We start from the raw sequence: 12057 nt of genomic DNA on the forward strand, positions 1-12057 counted from the left end.
CTCCCGGCCTCGTATTACAAAAAGTTCTCACCCCTGCTTTTAGGCCCCCTGACGCGTGCCCTTAACTCTATTTCTGAAGGTTCCCTCCTTCCTCCAGATATGACTAGGGCTCACATTGCTGTGATACATAAGGAGGGCAAGGATCCTGCTCTGTGCTCCAGTTATAGGCCCATCTCTCTGCTTAATGTTGACCTGAAGATCTTCTCCAAGGTCCTGGCCTTGCGCCTCGCCCCTCTTCTCCTTGACCTAGTGGACTCCGATCAGGTTGGTTTCATCCCTACTCGGGAAGCTAGAGACAATACGGTGAAGGTTGTTAACGCTATACACTTTGCTCACTCCCGTGACCTCCCGCTCTGCCTCCTCTCCACTGATGCAGAGAAGGCATTTGACCGGGTTGGTTGGCCCTTTCTCTTTGCGGTCTTGGACCATATTGGTCTTGGCCCCGTCATGAAGTCCTGGATTGCCTCCCTGTACACTGGCCCCTCGGCGTCCACTAGGGTCAATGGAATCCTCTCCTCCCCCTTTCCTATTGGTAACGGCACGCGTCAGGGTTGTCCCCTCTCTCCCTTGATTTTTGTCCTCACGTTAGAGCCCCTCCTTAGGAAGATTAGAGACAATCCCGCTTTACTGGGCCTCATAATGGGGAAGCGCCACCTTAAGATAGCTGCCTATGCGGATGATCTCTTGTTTTTCCTCTGTGACCCGACCACCTCACTCCCTGCTCTGATGTCCGAACTGGATGAATTCCATTGCCTTGCCAACTTTAAAATTAATTTTCAGAAATCTGAAGCGCTGGACGTTTCCTTGCCCCCCGGGCTTAGAGCTTCTTTGGCTCATACCTTCCCCTTCCGTTGGTCCAATTCGGTGATTAAGTATCTGGGTGTCTGGATTCCTGCTGATCTGCGGGAGCTGTTTGCAAAGAACTACTTGCCCCTCCTCAGAACTGTACGACAGGATCTTAAGAGATGGTCCAGGGGCACCTATACGTGGTTTGGCCGTTGTGCCATCTACAAGATGAATGTGATGCCTAGATTCCTCTATCTGCTGCAGACTCTTCCGATTCACGTTCCTCCTAGCTTTTTCCGATTGCTCTACTCTGATTTAACCAGCTTCATCTGGCAAGGTAAACGGGCTAGGTTGGCTCGTTCCATTCTGTCCCTCCCGAAGTCGCTGGGGGGCATGGGCCTGCCTGATCCCCGCCGCTATTACGAGGCCGCTCTCTTGCAAAGAGTCATAGACTGGTGCCGCCATTCCCCCTTCAAACAGTGGATCTCTATGGAGGGCTCCTTTTCGAGTCTTCCGCTTCACTCGCTCCCCTGGTTGGACTCTATTGCCCCCTCCTCTGTCTTTTCTCATCCCACTATTGGCCCTACCCTTAAAATCTGCAGGTCCCTTTTTCGGAAGGAATGCCTCTCCCCGTCTCCTTTCCTCCCTGTCCTGGGCAACCCGGCCTTCCCGGCCGGCCTCTCGCGGGGCCCATTTCGGTCCTGGTTGGACGCAGGCTTGCACAGGGTTTTGCATTTTCGTTCGGAAGGGTCTTGGCGGCCTCTCGAGAGTCTTCGCGCCGCTCAGGACCTTCCACCCCTTGGTCCTTGGAGGAGACTGCAGCTCTCCCACCTCCTTTCCTCGCTGTCGGATCCGGTCGCCTTTGACAGACCTCTCACGGTTTTTGAGAAGGCCTGTTCTGGTTCTGGTCTCTTACGTCATTCTCTTTCGGAGCTCTATTCGCTCTTAGTCTCCCCTCCTTCGGGTCACAGACCTCCCTTCCTGGCCAAGTGGGAGGCAGATCTCTGTCTCTCCTTTTCGGACGCGGACTGTGTCAGGATTTTGGAGCTCGCCCACAAAAGCTCGGTGGCATGTAAGTTTCAGGAGGCGGGCTACAAAATCCTCACCAGGTGGTACCATGTTCCGGCCTTGCTGCACAAGTTTTTTCCCTCCACCTCCCCACTTTGTTGGCGCTGTGGCTCGGAGGAGGGGACTCTCCTTCATGTCTTTTGGAGTTGTCCGGCTTTAAGGGGTTTTTGGGACGGTGTTCACCGTCTGACTTCTCAAATCTTTCAGTCTTCCCTTCCCAACACCCCAGCTTGCTTTCTTTTACATCTCTCCAACATTCCTCGACGGGCCTACCGCCGGTCGGCGATTCGCCACCTGATCAACGCGGCCAGAGCGTGTATTCCGGCCCTCTGGAAGTCTCCTAACCCCCCGTCTCTGCGACACTGGATCCGTAAGGTAGAGGACATTCAATCTATGGAGGACCTCACGGCGTCTCTTCGAGACAAACATGAGGCCTTTCTGAGGGCTTGGACCCCGTGGATCTTGTTTCAGGGATCCCAATTTTATAGAGACACCTTGGGACGGGATTGAGACCTGGTCCTGGGCTTGGGGCCCCCCCCCCTTTTCCTCCTGCTCCCCTCCTCTCCCTTTTGTCCCTTTCCCTTCCTTTTTTCTTTCACGCCCCCCCTCTCCTTCTGTTTGCTCCGCCTCCCCCTTCCCTTGGTCTTGTTTGTTCGCCCATTGATTGTTGTGGCGGCCCGTCTCCGCATTTCTTGTCTTGTTCGGTTCCTGGGTCCTAGGGGCCCTTTGTTGTTATGACAATCGTTTGCCTGTTTTTTACAGTTTGCTCGGTTTCTACTGTATCTGTGTTTATAAATAAAGAATTTATAAAAAAAAAAAAAGAGTCAAAGAGAAACCAGATGACTGGCGGTATTGTCCGAATGATTGGAACTTATGACAATGGAGCATTGGAGGTGTGTAATATACTGCAGCGTCACTGGGATATCCTAACCCTTGATCCCGATATAAAGGCAGTGGTAGGAGATAGACCTCAGATTACGTTTCGCCAGGGTAGATCCCTGAGGGATCGCTTAGTGCATAGTCACTTAAATGATCAAAAGAGTTCCATATGGTTGTCCCCACCAAAGGGTTGCTTCAAATGCAGTGGGTGTTCCACCTGTCCCCATTTAGAGACAGGTAAACGGGTAGGGGGCCATGGGCGACAATGTTATGGAGATAGGGGGCCATAGCTGACAATGTTAAGGAGGTAGGGGGCCATGGGCGACAATGTTATGGAGGTAGGGGGCCATGGACGACAATGTTATGGAGGTAGGGGGCCATGGGCGACAATGTTATGAAGGTAGGGGGTCATGGCTGACAATGTTATGGAGGTAGGGGGCCATGGGCGACAATGTTATGGAGGTAGGGGGCCATGGGCGACAATGTTATGGAGGTAGGGGCCATGGACGACAATGTTATGGAGGTAGAGGGCCATGGGCGACAATGTTATGGAGGTAGGGGGCCATGGGCGACAATGTTATGGAGGTAGGGGGCCATAGCTGACAATGTTATGGAGGTAGGGGGCCATAGCTGACAATGTTATGGAGGTAGGCGGCCATGGCCAACAATGTTATGGAGGCAGGGGGCCATGGGCGACATTATTATGAAGGTAGGGGGTCATGGGCGACAATGTTATGGAGGTAGGGGGCCATAGCTGACAAGGTTATGGAGGTAGGGGGCCATAGCTGACAATGTTATGGAGGTAGGGGGCCATAGCTGACAATGTTATGGAGGTAGGGGGCCATGGCCGACAATGTTATATAGGTAGAGCCTGTGATTGAGGATATTGCAGAGGTACAGATTGTGGGGATTTTATTTTGACTGTAGAGTCTGTGTGTGTGCACCAGCACTTAAGAACAGCCCCTCTGCCCCCTACTGACTATTTCTGGAATGGCTAGGTTTCTTCTGGCTCTTGCTCACTTCTCCAATACCCCGAACCATTTGTGGTTTATTTGTAAATTGCCGGATATTATTCATTTGTTGTTACTTTTCCCTGTGAGGTCTCAGAAGAACACGCCGGGAGCGGCGACATGTCAGATATATTGTAATTTCTTACGGCTGAAAGCAACAAATTAAAAGGTGATTAAGATTTGGCCGCAGTACAGATAATGGTTGCTGAGAAACCGGAACACAAAGTATTGAAAGGGCGAGATCTGCAACAAAGTACATCGGCTTCTCAGCCACAGTACTGCTCACGACATGTATGCTGAAAGCCATCAGAGATCAGATCATTACCTATGACCACCATTTTGGAAGTTTTTATATCCGCCCCCCATGGCTTGGTCTGTGGCATGGCCAGCAAGAAGATCGAATAAGGGGAGCCCATAACTTAGAGTGAATCGGCCATACCTCAATACCCGCTAATGTGGTCTATAAAAGTATTCACAATCTCTGCTTGCCACCATTGTTTATCTACGAGTAATGAAGACTTGCTCCGCACATGTAGTTACCCGGACTATACCTTATAACAAGTCCTAAACATACATGATCATCACATGACCAGGACAGAGTTGCATGTGTTACCGTTCAATGACTGCAAGCCATGAGAACTTAACACACAAAGGATATTTGTAATAAGTTTTTTCCCTTCCACCCCCCTACCACTATTGTATAATCCTCCTCTCAGTCATGACAAATTTTTCCTAACTCTGGCTGATTGTAATAAGTTATAATGACAAAGGAATCCAAGAAAATCCCGTAATTGGAGAAAGTTTAGTGAAGCAACATTTCCTGCAATAATAATTAATCCGGCCTGATGTCTGGGTGACCACCGTGCTGTGGGTGGAGAGGGAGCTGTGGTCACATGGAGCCAGATATCGGCGTCTACTCTACTGGCGGTCGTATATTTACATACATAGATGTACAGGCAGAAGTCAGAATCTAAGAAACAATATTTACTCTAAAATCTAAGGCGCAGCAGTGCCACATAATGTAACTACCACCATACACTGCTCTAAAACTACAGTTATACAGTACTCCAATAATACCACCACATAGTGATCAAATAATACCACCATACACTGCTCAAATATTACCACCATACAGTGTTCAAAAACTACAGCTATACAGTGCTCAAACAATCCTACCATACAGTGTTTAAAAAACACAATATGCTCAAATGATACCATTGTACAGTGCTCAATACAGTATGTAAACACTACCATACAGTGATTAAACAATACAATCAATACAGTGCTTGAATAATACCACCATACACTGCTCAAATATACCAAGATACATTGCAAAAAAAAAAAAAATACTACACACAGCGCTCAACTAATCCCACAATACAGTGTGTAATGCTACCATAAAGTGCACAAAAATACTACTACTACTACTACTACTACATGTGATGCCACACATTTAAAATACCGCAAATCAGAACTTGAATAACACTTGTATACAGTAACTATATAACCTCTCAATACATAATCTATAGTAACATATGTGCACTACAAGGTCTAAATAATACTGTATGAAATTACTATTACGATCTGTGGCAGACCTGAGCCTCAGATACTAGGCAATCAGTGGCGCCCTCTTCAGCAGGGGAGGCTGATACACTCCGTCAGACCAGATAGGAAGTGCACCCCTGAAGCTGATCTCCTTTTTAAATGTCTGTATCCCACCTATATTCCCTGGACCACATAGTGGTTCAACTAAATTGTGTCATATTTTTCAATAGAACCATTTGGGAAGGATATTTGGGTAATGCTGATCCTGTAATGCTGATAGATAAATACAGATAATATATACCTGTCTGAATTAAGCCCAGCTCTGTAGACCATTCCCTACACTACCCGACCCCTTGATCTCATTACATCCACCTTCTCGTATTTTAGAGTTAGTGGCCCTTTAAGTTTGCAACACCGTACATGAAACTATTCACCGCCGCCGCTCATTTGCATTAAAGCTAATGAGGCACAGCTGAGACAAATCAGGGACAATTGTCTGAACAGGCAGCAAGTCCTGCAATATGAAGAAAGAATAACAGGACCCCATACCAGTACATGAAACACTTAATGTACCACTTCTCTCTGGTCCTGTAATACCCGGCTGTGCAGATTTACGGTTATTTTTATAACGCAGGTACAATACTGTACTGCAAACTAGTGCATTAGTCCTACCCGCCCATAAGACCATGAGCAATGCAGACCCCAAGATGAATGGTGAGGCTGGGCAATACACCACAGGACTGAGGCACAAAAAGATATAGAAGTAATTGCCATATCACTGTAAAAGTGCCCCCTACTGGTAAAGCATAAGTAAATAATCCTATTACTAACACATCTGTTTTCAAAACTAAAAATTTTGGAATTACTCTGAATGATTATGGAGGAACAAAGAGGTGGCCTTGTACTGGAGGACCCGAGACGTCATTGTGTTACATGGCCAACCCTGCTAAAAGTTTTTTCCAGGACTTCTAAATTGATGGCTTAGGACAGGTCATGAATATGTGATCCATGGAGGTCTGACACCCAGGACCACCATCAGCCAACTGGATGAAGAAGCCACAGTGCTGAATATGAAGCACAGGTCCTATGACACAAGCACTTCAGATTCTTCCTGAGCCAATAACGTTACAATGTACAAGCGTTGTTCTTTATATTCAGTGAAGAGGACGCAGCACTAACCCTAGTGCTGCGGCCTCTTGAACCAGCTGATTGGTGGGGGTTCTGGGTGTCTGCCCCCCATCCCCCCTACATGAACACATATTGGTGAACTGTCCAAAGTATCAATACGTACAGCCTGGAAAGGCCCTTTAAGTTGAATGTGTAATACTCCATTGCTCCCATGGAGGCGCTGCAGGTAAACGGAACCTTTGCTGCCAGATTCACCAATCATTGGGTTCCATTAGTCAGTATAATCTGGAATTAACCTCTTAAATATGAATAGATTTGATAGAGGTCTACAAAATATATTCAAAAAATTGCAATAAAAGATGCAAAAATAATCTCCAAAAAAACCTAAATAAATAAATAGAGGCTAGCTAAAGTGACATGAAGTGAATCTTATGGGGGCTTACAGAGTAGCCCCCCTATTATTGGCCTCTTTAATTATGACTGGGGAAAATCCTTCCCACCGCCCTCTAGCACATGGGGCGCACAGAGGTTATGGTGCCAGCGGAAGTAAAAACCAATTCAAAGTTTATTGGTTTTCAAAAAGTCATAAAATGCAGAGACAACAGATAACAACAACATCTTATACTGAACATAGGGGAGATCCACAAGTAGATGCCAGAGGACAAATAGAGTAGGGGGTGGGGAGAAGAAAGGAAGAGGAGGAAGGGAAAGGAGCCGCGAGGCAACAAAAACAAAGCAACACCAAGAGGGAGGAAAGAAAGAAGGAAAAAAAAAAGGTGAGGAAAGTGTGTGTGTGTGTGTGTGTGTGTGTGTGTGTGTGTGGCTATACTACTACAATACCTCACTACTAACAAACTAGAATGGATGGACGTGGTGCTCATGTGACCCTCATATCCTTCCCAGATTCTTTTCTGTGGTGTGCCCCTCCATCCAGGGTCTCCATGTCGTCTACATACACAAGTATTTAGGAACTTTTTTCTTAGATCTTATTTCGGTTGACTGATTTTATAGGATTAGAAGTGGATGGAGCTGTAGAATAGACATTAGAACGGTCCAGGTAATGCGCAGCGTTGGAGTAAATGAAGCAAAGAGCACAAGGTAGGGCGTCTGCTATATATATATTATTTATATACCACCATTGTTATTTACTGTATGCTGCACATTCATCAGGAGAAGGCTCAGCTCTGCTAATGGAACCTATATCTAAGGTTCTCATGTAATTATATTAGGGGTGGGGGCTTGTTTCGTTGCCTCCCACACACACTGAGTCAGTTTCGGCTTCTATAAGTACAGCTTTGTCGAGTTCCCTGCTGAGTCTATGTTATAATCAGCTCTTTGTGGATCAAGCCACAGAGTACGTAACCAGTGTACAGAGCGGCAGGACGTACCGGGACATGGGCACAGAGTACGTAACCAGTGCACAGAGCGGCAGGACGTACCGGGAAATGGGCACAGAGTACGTAACCAGTGTACAGAGCGGCAGGACGTACCGGGACATGGGCACAGAGTACGTAACCAGTGCACAGAGCGGCAGGACGTACCGGGAAATGGGCACAGAGTACGTAACCAGTGTACAGAGCGGCAGGACGTACCGGGACATGGGCACAGAGTACGTAACCAGTGTACAGAGCGGCAGGACGTACCTGGACATGGGCACAGAGTACGTAACCAGTGCACAGAGCGGCAGGACGTACCTGGACATGGGCACAGAGTACGTAACCAGTGTACAGAGCGGCAGGACGTACCGGGACATGGGCACAGAGTACGTAACCAGTGCACAGAGCGGCAGGACGTACCAGGGAATGGGCACAGAGTACGTAACCAATGTACAGAGCGGCAGGACGTACCCGGACATGGACACAGAGTACAGAACCATTGCACAGATCAGCAGGACGTAACGGGACATGGACACAGAGTATGTAACCAGTGTATAGAGCGGCAGGATGTACCGGGGCATGGACACAGAGTACGTAATCAGTGTACAGAGCGGCAGGATGTACCGGGACATGGCCACAGAGTACGTAACCAGTGCACAGAGTGGCAGGACGTATCGGGACATGGACACGGAGTATGTAACCAGTGTACAGAGCGGCAGGACATACCCGGACATGGACACAGAGTACATAACCATGGCACAGAGCAGCAGGATGCACCAGGACATAGACACGGAGTACATAACCAGTGTGCAGAGCCAGGACATACCGGGACATAGACACAGAGTATGAAACCAGTGCACAAAGTGGCAGGACGTACCGGGACATAGAGACAGAGTACGTAACCAGTGTACAGAGCGGAAGGACGTACCGGGACATGGACACAGAGTACAGAACCAGTGTACAGAACGGAAGGACGTACCGGGACATGGACACAGAGTACAGAACCAGTGCACAGATCAGCAGGACGTAACGGGACATGGACACAGAGTATGTAACCATGGCACAGAGCAGCAGGATGCACCGGGACATGGAGTATGTAACCAGTGTACAGAGAGGCAGGACATATCGGGACATGGACACAGAGTACGTAACCAGTGTACAGAGAGGCAGGACATACCGGGACATGGACACAGAGTACGTAACCAGTGTACAGAGCCAGGACATACCGGGACATGGACACAGAGTACGTAACCAGTGTACAGAGCAGCAGGACATACCGGGACATGGGCATAGAGTACATAACCAATGTACAGAGTGGCAGGACATATTGGGACATGGACACCGAATATGTAACCAATGTACAAAGCAGCAGGACGTACTGGGACATGGACACTGAGTACGTAACCAATATACAGAGCGGCAGGACATACCGGGATACACACACTGAATATGTAACCAATATACAGAGCGGCAGGACGTACTAGGACATGGACACGGAGTACGTAACCAATATCAGATCGGCAGAGCTAATTGCAACATGGACATTGAGTATTTATGGGAAAAATATGCAAATCTGTTTTCCAAGATGTAAATAGGAAAACAGTGCCTCTGCTTACTGCCCTCTAGGGACAACCCCCTTAAATATAATGCACGACTTTTTCAATAAGCCTTAATGCTATGATACGAGGTTTAGCCAAACTAATATTTTTATTCCAAAAGGAACAGATTCCCAGCTGTGGACAGTGCTGTTTCGATCTGTTGGATCTCTTCAGAGCAGCGTAGGGATACTAGCTTGGCAGAGTGAGAGACTATAGTCCAAGATTAGGGGATAAATACACTCCTTAGGAAGTGTGCACCTTCACAGGCGTATGGAGTCTTTTTTTGCTCCACTATAACGCATGACGTTAAAAATACATAAATTTTAACGTATTGGGGGCCTTTTAGCCCCCATGCAAATAATATAGAAAAACATACTTAAATTACTTTCACAAGTTTATTTCAAAATTGTAAATTAAAATCTGAATAGTGGGCAAAATTTTTATTATAATGGAGCAAAAAGTTAAGCATGCAGGCCTAAAAGGCCCCAGGTATGCGTTCTAGGGTTAAGGGGGCTGCCCCTAGTGGACAACAAGCAGAGGCACTGTTTTCCTGTTTACATCTTGGAAAACAGATTTGCATATTTTCCCATAATCCCCCAGTGGAGTGAAAAAGGCTTTGTAAGACTCCATACGCCTGCGAAGTAGCACAATCCCTAAGGAATGTATTTATCCCCTAATCATTGAGTACTTAGTCAATATAAAGAGTCACAAGACATATCAGGATATGGACCTGAAATACCAAGACATGGACACCAATGCAAAATCTGTAGCCAGGGGAGTAACTAAAGTCTTATGACCCCTGGTGTAAAAGCTCAGCTTTGGGCCCCACTGTGCAACTTCTCCTTAAAACCCCCAGGCATGACCCATCTGTACTTTTTAGCGGTATTTGTATTTCTCTTTCCTTATCTATCTGGGTCTAAACCACCATGATGACTTGTTCATAACCTGTCTATGCACACAAGCTTCCCATCATTCCCATTCCTTGTTGGTGCCACTCACATAGTAGTCATGCCGCCTTTTGTGCCACAGACCCACCCCCCTCTTCCTGCCCATAATCCCTCCTTGACTATATGCTGCTAACCAACTATATTTGCCACAAAAGGGTTAATTCTCTCTTTCTCTGACAGTGGAAGGCTGTGTATCATAAATCTCCTCACACCACTGCACCATAGGGCAGGGAAGATAAATGTACAATGTACAGAGAGCAACACGTGGGTTCAGCTTGGACCTACCTATATGGAATCATCACATGATGTGGCTTCTAGAAAGTACCAGAACACTGGCCGTGTGATGACCTAAATCAATCAAGTGTGCCTATCATAATTGGAACTGAACGGACGCCAATGGACGCTAATGTGTGGTTTGTTTTTTCCATTAAAAAAAAAAAAAAAAGCAAAAACAGACAAAAATTAATCAATTAATGTCCGTTATTATACAGTCTATATTTATTTTGTTCTTCTTTTTGAGCATACGCAGAAGTAAACGGACATAAATAATGGACTGTATAATGGATGACCAAGTGACCATCACCATCAGTCATGCGAACATCACAAAAACGGACGGTAATGGACAACATAACAAATCCCATTAAAATCAATGGGATTTTTAACTGATCGTGTTTGTTGCTAACATTTTCTGACGGGTCCTAACAATGGTAGTGTGGATGCCACCCTTCTCTGCCTAAAGGAGCTGTTGGAACACTGAGCACCCGCACGCTTGGACCCAACCAACCTTCATACTGACTACTGTACTACTCTGGCAGTTTGTATCAGGCTGTCCTAGATAAAAGTTGTACTGTGCACTTTATGGCTCTGAACAATCATAAACAATTACATCACCTGCTTAAAGGGGCTCTATCATTGGGAAAACTTATTTTTAACTAAGCATATATTTGCATAGCCTTTAGAAAGGCTATTCCACACATACCTTTTCTTTGGTAATCCTCTCAGCCGTTTTTGAATTAGCCCGCTTTTATTGACATACTAATTAGCCTCCAGCGAGTACTCGGAAGTGTCTGTGAGCACTGTCTGCTGTGTCTACATAGGGGAAGGTGAATGCAGCGAGACTGATGAGTCACCAGCAGCACCCCCCACCCCCACAGAGAGAAACACAGACACTTCTGAGTACTCACTGGAGGCTAATTAACATGTCAATAAGAGCGGGCTAATTCAAAAACAGCTGAGGGGATTTACAAACAAAAGGTATGTGTGGAATAGCCTTTCTAAAGGCTATGCAAATGTACGCTTCCCAACGATAGAGCCCCTTTAAAAATGCAGGATAGGAAGATTTAGTGAGAATTCTGCATGCAGAAAACAAGTGAAGTGGTACTGTGCAGACTATAGACTGCTGTCTGTAGCTTGTCAATAGACTACAGATCATAATCTGTCATAAATCCTGTATTCTGCTGACAAATACACAGGTCAATGGTGGGGATTGCTGACCAGTTTATACCCCTTACCGATATATTACTTCTCACAGTGTTTGCTAGGATAGTGGGGTAGGTGAAAGTGCGGGGACCCTAGTTGTCCGATATTAGAAACACATGGCTGCACCATTTTTGTCAGTTGAATGGAGATAACTTGCAATGCCAGACATGGCCTTTGGACAAGGGTGGTGCTAGTTAAATGAAGAAAGCAGCTATGTTTTTTCTAATCTCATACACATAGA

The 12057-nt window shown here is 46.6% G+C and overlaps 1 protein-coding gene across 6 annotated transcripts in view; it reads right to left on the bottom strand.

Annotated features, from left to right (window-relative positions):
* Positions 1–12057, bottom strand: part of KCNT1 (potassium sodium-activated channel subfamily T member 1) — a 214274-nt gene that overhangs the window by 66535 nt on the left and 135682 nt on the right. The window lies entirely within an intron of this gene.

Source organism: Leptodactylus fuscus, chromosome 11 (genome assembly GCF_031893055.1).
Source record: "Leptodactylus fuscus isolate aLepFus1 chromosome 11, aLepFus1.hap2, whole genome shotgun sequence".
Taxonomy (NCBI): Eukaryota; Metazoa; Chordata; class Amphibia; order Anura; family Leptodactylidae; genus Leptodactylus; species Leptodactylus fuscus.